General features: G+C 37.6%; 1 pseudogene; it reads left to right on the top strand.

The window, feature by feature from the left end:
* Positions 1–7,675: 7,675 nt before the first annotated feature.
* LOC118579531 lies at positions 7,676–9,064 on the top strand (annotated as a pseudogene).
* Positions 9,065–9,574: the final 510 nt, after the last annotated feature.

A 9,574-nucleotide genomic window follows, 5' to 3' on the forward strand; every position in this document is an offset into this window, starting at 1 on the left:
GATGTCAAAAACAAAAAAACAAAAACAAAAAACAAAACAAAAAAAAAACCACTATAGAAATCCTACAATCTCATGGAAACTGAATAATGCTCAACTGAATCACCAATGTGTTAAGGCAGAAATAAAGAAAGAAATTAAAGACTTCCTAGAGATCAATGAAAATGAAGACACCACATACCCAAACTTATGGGACACAATGAAAGCAGTGCTAAGAGGGAAATTCATAGCACTAAATGCCCACATAAAGAAGTTGGAGAAATCTCACACTAGTAACTTGACAGCACACCTGGAAGCTCTTGAACAGGAAGGAGCGAAATCTCCCAGGAGGAACAGACACCAGGAAATTATCAAATTGAGAGCTCAAATCAATAAAATATAAATAAAGAGATCAATTAAAAGGATTAATGAAACAAGGAGTTGGTTCTTTGAGAAGACCAATAAGATAGACAAGCCCTTATCCAAACTAACCAAAAGACAGAGAGAGAGAATCCAAATTAACAAAATCAGAAATGAAAAGGGGGACATAACAAAAGAAAATGAGGAAATCCAGAGAATCATCAGGTCATACTTCAAAAACCTCTACTCCACAAAAAGGGAAAATCTAAAAGAAATGGATAATTTTCTGGATAAGTACCACATACCTAAGTTAAACCAAGACCAGATAAACCATTTAAATAGTCCAATAATCCCTAAGGAAATATAATCATTCATTAAAAGTCTCCCAACCAAAAGAAGCCCAGGACCAGATGGTTTCAGTGCAAAATTCTACCAGAACTTCAAAAAAGACATAATACCAATACTCTTTAAATTGTTCCACACAATAGAAGCAGAAGGAATATTACCAATCTCCTTCTATGAGGCTACAATTACCCTGATTCCTAAACCATACAAAGATGCAACAAAGAAAGAGAACTATAGACCAATCTCCCTCATGAACATTGATGCAAAAATACTCAATAAAATACTGGCAAACAGACTCAAAGAACGCATCAAAACAATTACCCACCATGATCAAGTAGGCTTCTTCCCAGGGATGCAAGCTGTGGTTCAACATACAAAAGTCCGTCAATGTAATACACCATATAAACAAACTCAAAGAAAAAAAACCACATGATCATCTCACTAGATGCAGAAAAGGCATTTGACAAAATCCAACACCCATTCATGATAAAGGCCTTGGAGTGATCAGGAACATAGCGAACATACCTAAATATAATAAAGGCAATCCACAGCAAGTCAACAGCTAACATCAAATTAAAAGGAGAGAAACTCAAAGCAATACCACTAAAGTCAGGAACAAGGCAAGGCTGTCTGCTCTCCCCATACATATTCAATATAGTACTTGAAGTTCTAGCCAGAGCAATAAGACAACATAAGGAGATTAAGGGGATACAAATTGGGAAGGAAGAAGTCAAGCTTTCCCTATTTGTAGATGACATGATAGTATACATGAGTGACCCCAAATATTCAACCAAGGAACTCATACAGCTTATAAAAACCTTCAGCAACATAGCAGGATACAATATCAACTCAAAAAAATCAGTAGCCCTCCTATATACAACAGAAAATCAGGCTGAGAATGAAATAAGAGATACATCACCTTTACAATAGCCACAAATGATATAAAATACCTTGGGTTTACTCTAACTAAGCATGTGAAGGACCTATATGACAAGAACTTTAAGTCCCTGCAAAAAGAAATTGAAGATGTCAGAAAATGGAAATATCTCCCATGCTCATGGATAGGCAGGATAAGCATAGTAAAAATGGTGATCTTACCAAAAGCAATCCATAGATTCAACACAATCCCCATCAAATTACCAACACAATTCTTCACAGATCTGGAAAGAATAATACTCAACTTCATATGGAAAAACAAAAAACCAGGATAGCCAAAAGAATCCTGTACAATAAAACAACCTCTGGAGGCATCAAGATCCCTGACCTCAAGCTCTACTATAGAGCTACCATAATAAACAGAGCTTGGTACTGGCATAAAAATTAACGTGTGGACCAATGGAATAGAATTGAAGACCCTGACATTAACCCGTACACAGAAGACAGCTTATGCTGGGGAGGATATGCAGCAAGGGGAACTCTCCTCCACTGCTGGTGGGAATGCAAGCTTGTACAGCAACTTTGGCAATCTATATGGCGCTTCCTTAGAAAATTGGAAATCAATCTCTCCCAAGACCCAGCTGTAGCACTCATGGCCATATACCCAAGGAATGCTCAATCATACCAAAAGAGTATTTGCTCAGCTATATTCTTATCAGCATTATTTATAATAGCCAGAACCTGGAAACAACCTAGACACCCTTCAACTGTAGAATGGATAAAGAAAATATGGTACATATACACAATGGAGTATTACTCAGCAGAGAAAAACAATGACATCATGAGGTTTGAAGGAAAATGGATGGATCTAGAAAAAATCATCCTGAGTGAGGTAACTCAGACTCAGAAGGACAAATATGGTATGTACTCACTCATAGTAGGATACTAGATGTAAAACAAAGATTACTAGAATGCTATACAACTCCAGGGAGGCTACCTAGAAAAGGGGACCCTAGGAAAGACAGAGGTATCCCCCAATGACAGAGAAATGGATGAGATCTACATGAACAACCTGGACGACAGTGGGAGTAATGAAGGGCAAGATTTGAGGGAAAGAAAGCTTAGGGGAGCAAGAGATCCCAGCTAGATCAAGAACAGAAAGGGAGAACAAGGAATAACAGACCATGATAAATGATGACCACATGAGAACAGGAATAGGCAGAGTGCTACAGAGCTCCCCAGAAATCCACAATGATACATCCACTGTAGACTGCTTTATAATGGTCGAGAGAAAGCCTGATCTGACCTAGTCTGGTGATCAGATGGCCAAATACCCTAACTGTCATGCTGGAACTCTCATCCAATAACTGATGGAAGTGGATGCAGAGGTCCTCAGCCAGGCCCCAGGTGCATCTCCAGGTGTCCAATTGTTGAGAAAGAGGAGGGACTGTAAGAGTGTGAATTGTTGAGATCAAGATTGGAAAATCACAAGGACAAATAGCCAAACAAATGGAAGCCCCCAACTGGATCAGGCCCTCTGGATAAGTGAGACAATTGAATAGTTTGAACTGTTTGGGAGGCACCCAGGCTGTAGGACCTGGACCTGTCCTTAGTGCATGAGCTGGCTGTTCGGAACCTTGGGCTTACACAGGGACACTTTGCTCTGCCTGTAAGGAAGGGACTGGACCTGCCTGTACTAAATCCACCAGGTTTAAATGAATCCCTAGGGGAATCTTGGCCTTGGAGGAGATGGGAATGGGGGGGGCGGCTGGGGGAAGGTGGGGGCATGGGCGGGATGGGGGAGGACAGGGAAATCCATGGCTCATGTGTAAAATTAAAACACAAATATAATAAATAACAAAAAAAGGAAAAAAGAATAGGCATAGTGAACAGCCCTGTCATACTCTTGATTTTAAAGGAATTACTTCAAGGTTTTTTTGTTAAGATAATGTTAGTGGAGGATTTGTTATGTATAGCCTGTATTACATTAACATATGTTCCTTCAGGTCCTATTCTATAGAGGACTTTTGCTGTGAAGGCTTATTAGATTTTTGTCAAAGTTTTTTTTTTTTTTTTTTTTTTTTTTTTCCAGCATCTATTGTGATGATCATTTGATTTGTACTTTGAGTCCATTTATATGATATATTACATTTATGGGCTTACATATGTTGAAATATCCCCAGATCTCCAGAATAAAGCCAACTTGATCATGTTGGGCAACCTTTTGAAAAATGCCTGTATTCCATAAGATTTGTAAGTATGTTTTTGAGAATGTTTGCAGCTATTTTAGTTACAAGTCCTTTATGACTGTTTTAATCTCCTTAATTCTCAAGGGTCTACTTAAGACCTTTCCTTGACTTAACTATGGTGCTTGAGATATATCTAGAAACTGAACTACTGCCTTTGGATTTTTCATCTTAATATACTTGAAGTTTTTGAAGTTTACTTTATGATTTTCTGAATTTTATGGTGTCTATTGTAATGATTATTTATTCATTTCCCATGTTATTAACATAGGTCTTCTTTTTCTTTTTTTTGGGGTGTAATTCAACTATGAATTTGCCAATTTTTTCTCTCTTTTGAAATAATTAGCTTCTAGGTTCATTGAATCTTTGTACTATTTGAATTTTTTGTTTTGATTTTATATTTTTTTCTTTTTAAAATTCTTTCCATCTTCTGTTTTCAGATTTGGTTTGTTCTCATGTTTCCAAACTCTGGAAGATCATTTTTAGTTCATCTACTTATGTTTTCTAAAGTTTCTTCTCAAGATTATTTTTAACATCAAAATGTGTTCTTGTCCATTTTTGTACTTTCTTGTTGACATTTTTATCTTTTTTTTCCTCCTTGGTCCATTAATCTACTGTTGCTGGTACATTGTATAATCTCTGTGAGATTTTATAAGATCAAGGTTTCAATTGATTAAGCTCTTTTGCATTGTATAATCCACTTGCTTTTGATGCACCTTTGAATGCAGGTAGAGTAAAGTGAAATGAATTGTATCAATTTTTCAGTGAAATTTATTTATGCATTTTATAACCACTTATTTCCTAAGTACAGAAAGCTACCATAGACTAATCTCCTAAAAATTTTACCCCATGAAGGCCCATTATTTACAACAAACTCATAAAATTTGGAATTGTCTTTTTATTAAAAATGAAGTGTAGGATTTTTTGTTTATATTTTATTTATTTTTTTAATTTTATGTTCCCCCTACCACTACTCTTCAGCTCCCTGCACCCCACCTTGCATTCACTCCTCACAGAGGGTAAATAAAGCCTCCAATGTGGAGTCAACAAAGCCTGGCATATCAAGTTGAGGCAGGACCAAATCCCTCAACACTGCCTCCATGCTGAGCAGGGTATCCCATCATAGGGAATGGGCTCTAGGGATAAATCCTGATCACACTGCCTGGGGTCCCACAAACAGAACAAGCCATACAATTGTTGCCCACATTCAAAGGTCCTAGTTAGGTCCCATGAAGGTTCCGGCTGTCAGTCCAGAGTCCTTGTGCTCCCACTGGCTTGGGTCTGTGGATTTCCCTGTCATGATCTTGACCTCCTCACCTTACTCATATAATCCCTCCTCCCTCTCTTCAACTGGACTCCAGAAGCTCAGCCCAATGCTTGGCTGTGGATATGACATGAATTCTAATTGGTCTTTTAATAAAAAAAACTTGCAACCTGATATTGGGGTAAATGCTGAAAGACAGAGAGACAAAGGAACAAGTCATTGCCACGTCTTACCTCTAGGACTCCTCAGCCAGAAAAGCCTCAGTTCCTGTCTCTGCCCTGCCATATTACTTCCTTCTTAGTGCTAGGAATAAAGGCACGTGTGCTTCCCAAGCAAAAGCATGAGATCTCAAGGGCTTGGATTAAAGGTGTGTGCCACCACTGCCTGCCTCTGTTTCTCTCCTAGACTGAGTCAATCTTATGTAGTTCAGGGTGACTTTGAACTCACAGAAATCCTGCCTCTCGAGTGCTGGAATTAAAGGTGTGTGCCACCATTGCTTGGCTTCTATGTTTAATCTAGTGGCTTGTTATATCCTATGGTCTTCAGGCAAATTTATTTAAGATATATAACATATGACTATAGGTGGATCTCTGCATTTGCTTCCATCAGTTTCAGGCTGAACAATGACAATTAGGGCAGTCACCAATCTGATTACTGAAGTAGGCCAGTTGAGTCACCCTCTCCAATTATTGCTAGCAGTCTTAGCTGGGGTCATCTGTGTGGATTCCTGGGGATTTCCCTAGCAAGATGTTTCTCCCTAACCCCATAATGGCTCCTTCTATTAAGATATGTCTTTCTTTGTTCTCCCTTCCCATCCCTCCCCATTTTGACCATCCACTTCCCTCAAATTCCCATGCCCATTCCCTTCCTCCATCCATTTATGTAGGAGATTGTATCTATTTCCCCTTCCTAGGGTGATTCATGCCTATCCCTCCTAGGGTCCTCCTTGTTACCTAGTTTCTCCAAGGCTGTGGATTGTGTATATTTAATCAATGTATTAATCCCATTAACCTGATGAAATAAAAAAAAGAGAGGTAATATTTGGAATCTCATGAACTGCAGACTAAAGGTCCTGACTAGATGTTCCCAGGGATCTTTGGAGATCAAAGTTTCATAATTTCTTTTTCTTCTTGAATAGCTATTGTGTGTTACAGAAAACTCTCTTCATGCAGAACTCTCTGTGAATAAGAATCAGGGTTTTGACAAAGTGAAAGTGATGCTCTAAAAAGTGTCAATAAAAAGGGACATTTCATTAACCTAATAATAAACTCTGATGCTACTGATTTTTGCATCCTGCCTCCTTTTAACACTTATCAAGTGGCAGGAAAGATCATGATTAAATTAAGGATGTTCATCACTTAATGTTAGCCTCAGCTGATAACTTTGCAATTTTAGACACAGCTGGTAAATGACATATTCTTTCCCTGTGATTCATGTGTTAACCAGAAGAACCAGAATTTCCATGAGGAATAATAAATGAGCCGATCAAATCTATTTCCTTCTCTTGGTGACAAGAGTTCTTACCAGAATTTTTAGTGAAGTAAAATATTACTATTTTATCTAGAATTAGGACAATGTCTTGCATAAATATAGTACACTATAAATAAAATTTAGGAAAATTTAATTTTCTGAATCCTGAACTCTGTTATAACAACTTGCATCTCATGTGTGCCAGTGTGATTTTTCTTTAATCACTGTGTCTTCTGGAAGCAGTTCTTTTCAATCATTCAGGGTACATATATTTTGATTCCCTTTTTAAAAACTTGAATTTAGTTTACTAACTAGTGTGTTTCCATAATGGGTTTTCATACATACTTGTTCTTTGGTAACACACTTGTTACCCATTTTGTTTCCCCATCCCCTCATCTACATGACCTAGCTTCAAACTATAATCCCCTGTATGACTACTCCCCAATATTCATTTACATTGCATTTGTTTTATTGTCTTTTATAATTATATTTATGAGTTGGGTTGCTAGAGAGTAAGTTGTTATATGTCTTTCTTATATAGCTATTCTTTAAGTTAACCCTATTTCTTATCACCTGACCTACCACTCCCATCTCCCAGTGTCCCTCCTTGCTTACATTTTTCCACATCTAATATTCTACTGCTATACTTTCATTCTAACTATATCATCTGTCTAGTGAAGCATGTCACATTTAATGTCCCTTCCTAATTTCTTAACTTCCCCCTGCGTTAGAAGTAAAACACACAAATTAAAGCTAGGACCCACAAAACAGACAGAACTACAGCACAAAGGACTCTGGATAGTAAAAAAAAAAAAAAAAAAAAAAAAAAAAAAAAACCCACATTTAAAAAAAAAACATTGCTAGAGGTATTAGCATCTCTGATTTCTAATTATAATAATTAATAAAAACACATGGTGCTGAATTTAAAACACACATTGATCAATGAAATAGAATTGAAGACTCACAGGCAAGCCCACATTCCTATATCAGCCAGATTTTCTAAAAAGACACATTGGAGAAAGGATAGCATCTTCAACAATTAGTGCTGGCAAGACTGGATACCTAACATGAAGAATAATGAAACTAGATCCTTATCTCTCACTCGACATAAATCTCAAGTGAATCAAGGTCATTTTACATGAGAACTAATTTCCTGAAATTTCTAGAAGAAAAACTAAGGTCACCTCAACTTTCATCACAGGTAAGGATTTTTTGACCAGGAACCTAACATCACATGGAATAAGATGAACTGACAGATTAGCACGCCTCAAAATCAACAGCTTCTAGAGTCAAGAGTTGCAGTCTTTCTTTCCTGCTGTATTTCTGCTCTCTGCCCACTCAGGACAACACTAGAGATGAGTTATAGAACATCAGTAGAAAACTCCGAGGGCAAGACAAAAGAAGTATATGAATCATTAGACAATCCAGGAAGAATCCCCTTGCAGTCCAAGGACAAAATTATCACAGGAAATGCATATAGAAAGAACTTCCTGGAAGGCAAAGCTTCCAACTCCAATAAACATACCAGATGTATCTTTCAGTTGTTACAGGGAGCATGTATCAAAACTGTTTTCACTAGGAAGTGTGGAGAGCCAGCTTTCATTGCACCCCAGAGTGAAATGATTCCAATTGAATGGGTGTGCCAAAGAATTCAACTGTTTCTTAAATCTTGTTGGAAAGGAAGGATGCAAGTTTTACTCACTGAAAGTAAAAAGAAAAAAACCTCTTTAAAGAAGATGCCAGTAATAATACACAGTGGTGTTGGGATCATGAGTCATGTTGCCCAGTACTTTTGAAATACTGGAGAACTCCTGACTGCTCCAGAACTGTATACTGGCTGATATGAAGATTAAATTTGGTGTTGAATAACTACTAACAAAGAGCGTGTGAACCTCTTGATAATGATTCCTAAAGATTCTACTCATCATCCCTGAGACAGCAGAATGATAGTCAGTCTTATCATGACCTCAAAGCAGTGACACTGGAGAGACTCCAGATGATAAAGATAAACTTTGAATGTGTTGCAGAGAGAGTTGCTTCTGAAAAAATGTCATTGTATGGTCACAATATTGATGAGTTCAACTTCTTATCTTGCAGAAATTTTGGGTACCCAGGTGATCCTTGAGTAACAATTGCCCACAGAGAACCCGATGAAACCTTGAGGATTAAAGCCGAATATGAAGTGGATGACATTCCTGTTGTATTTGTGGCAGTGGCAGGCAGAAGCAATTGCTTGGGCCCCATGATGCCTGGTAATCCTCCATATCCAATTATCAGCTGACCTCCCATCACACCAGACCAGGGTGCTCAGAATATGTGATCATCTTTTCAATCACCCTGTTGTCTTAGATGTTCAATATACTTTCCCCAAAATTATCAGCTATTTCCTGCTCTGATATTTGCGTTAGACAACTATTTGATATGATCTGAACAGCAAGCAAGCATGTTGAACAGGTAGCTATCCTTAGAGCAGGCTGACAAGAAAATCAGAAATATAGCTTATAAGAGAATAATTTTTAATTTTTAGAAGAAGAGTTACAGATTCCTAGTGTGGATATAAAAATAAATCAAGCAAGATGATTTTCCATCAGAGAACACAAATTAAATTTACAAACAAACAAATACTTCTGTAGATTTGGGGGTTGACAGACAGTCTGTTGGTAATTGTTATTGTGTTTTAGAACTCAAGGTGGTTTGTGCCTGTAATTCTAGCACTCGAGAGGCAGAGATAGCAGGATTCCATTAATTTCAAGGCCAGCCTGGACTATGCAGTGAGAACCTGTATAAAAAAAATCTTTATAGGTAGTAAGATTAGTATATAACTGTTCAATTATATTTAATTCCCTGTATGGTCATTGCTAGGTATGTAACACTAAGGAAGAAATGCCACTTTTGAGGCTAGAGTTGTGTCTCAACAGTTTAAAATAAGTACTTCTCTCCTACTGAGGAGTAGAGTTCGGTTCCCTGCATGGATGTTGTGTGTATCTACTCCTATCAGGGAATCCAATGCTTTTTGCTTCCTTATGAATCTGCAGTC

The sequence above is a fragment of the Onychomys torridus genome, chromosome 3, assembly GCF_903995425.1.
Source record: "Onychomys torridus chromosome 3, mOncTor1.1, whole genome shotgun sequence".
NCBI classification, from domain to species: Eukaryota; Metazoa; Chordata; class Mammalia; order Rodentia; family Cricetidae; genus Onychomys; species Onychomys torridus.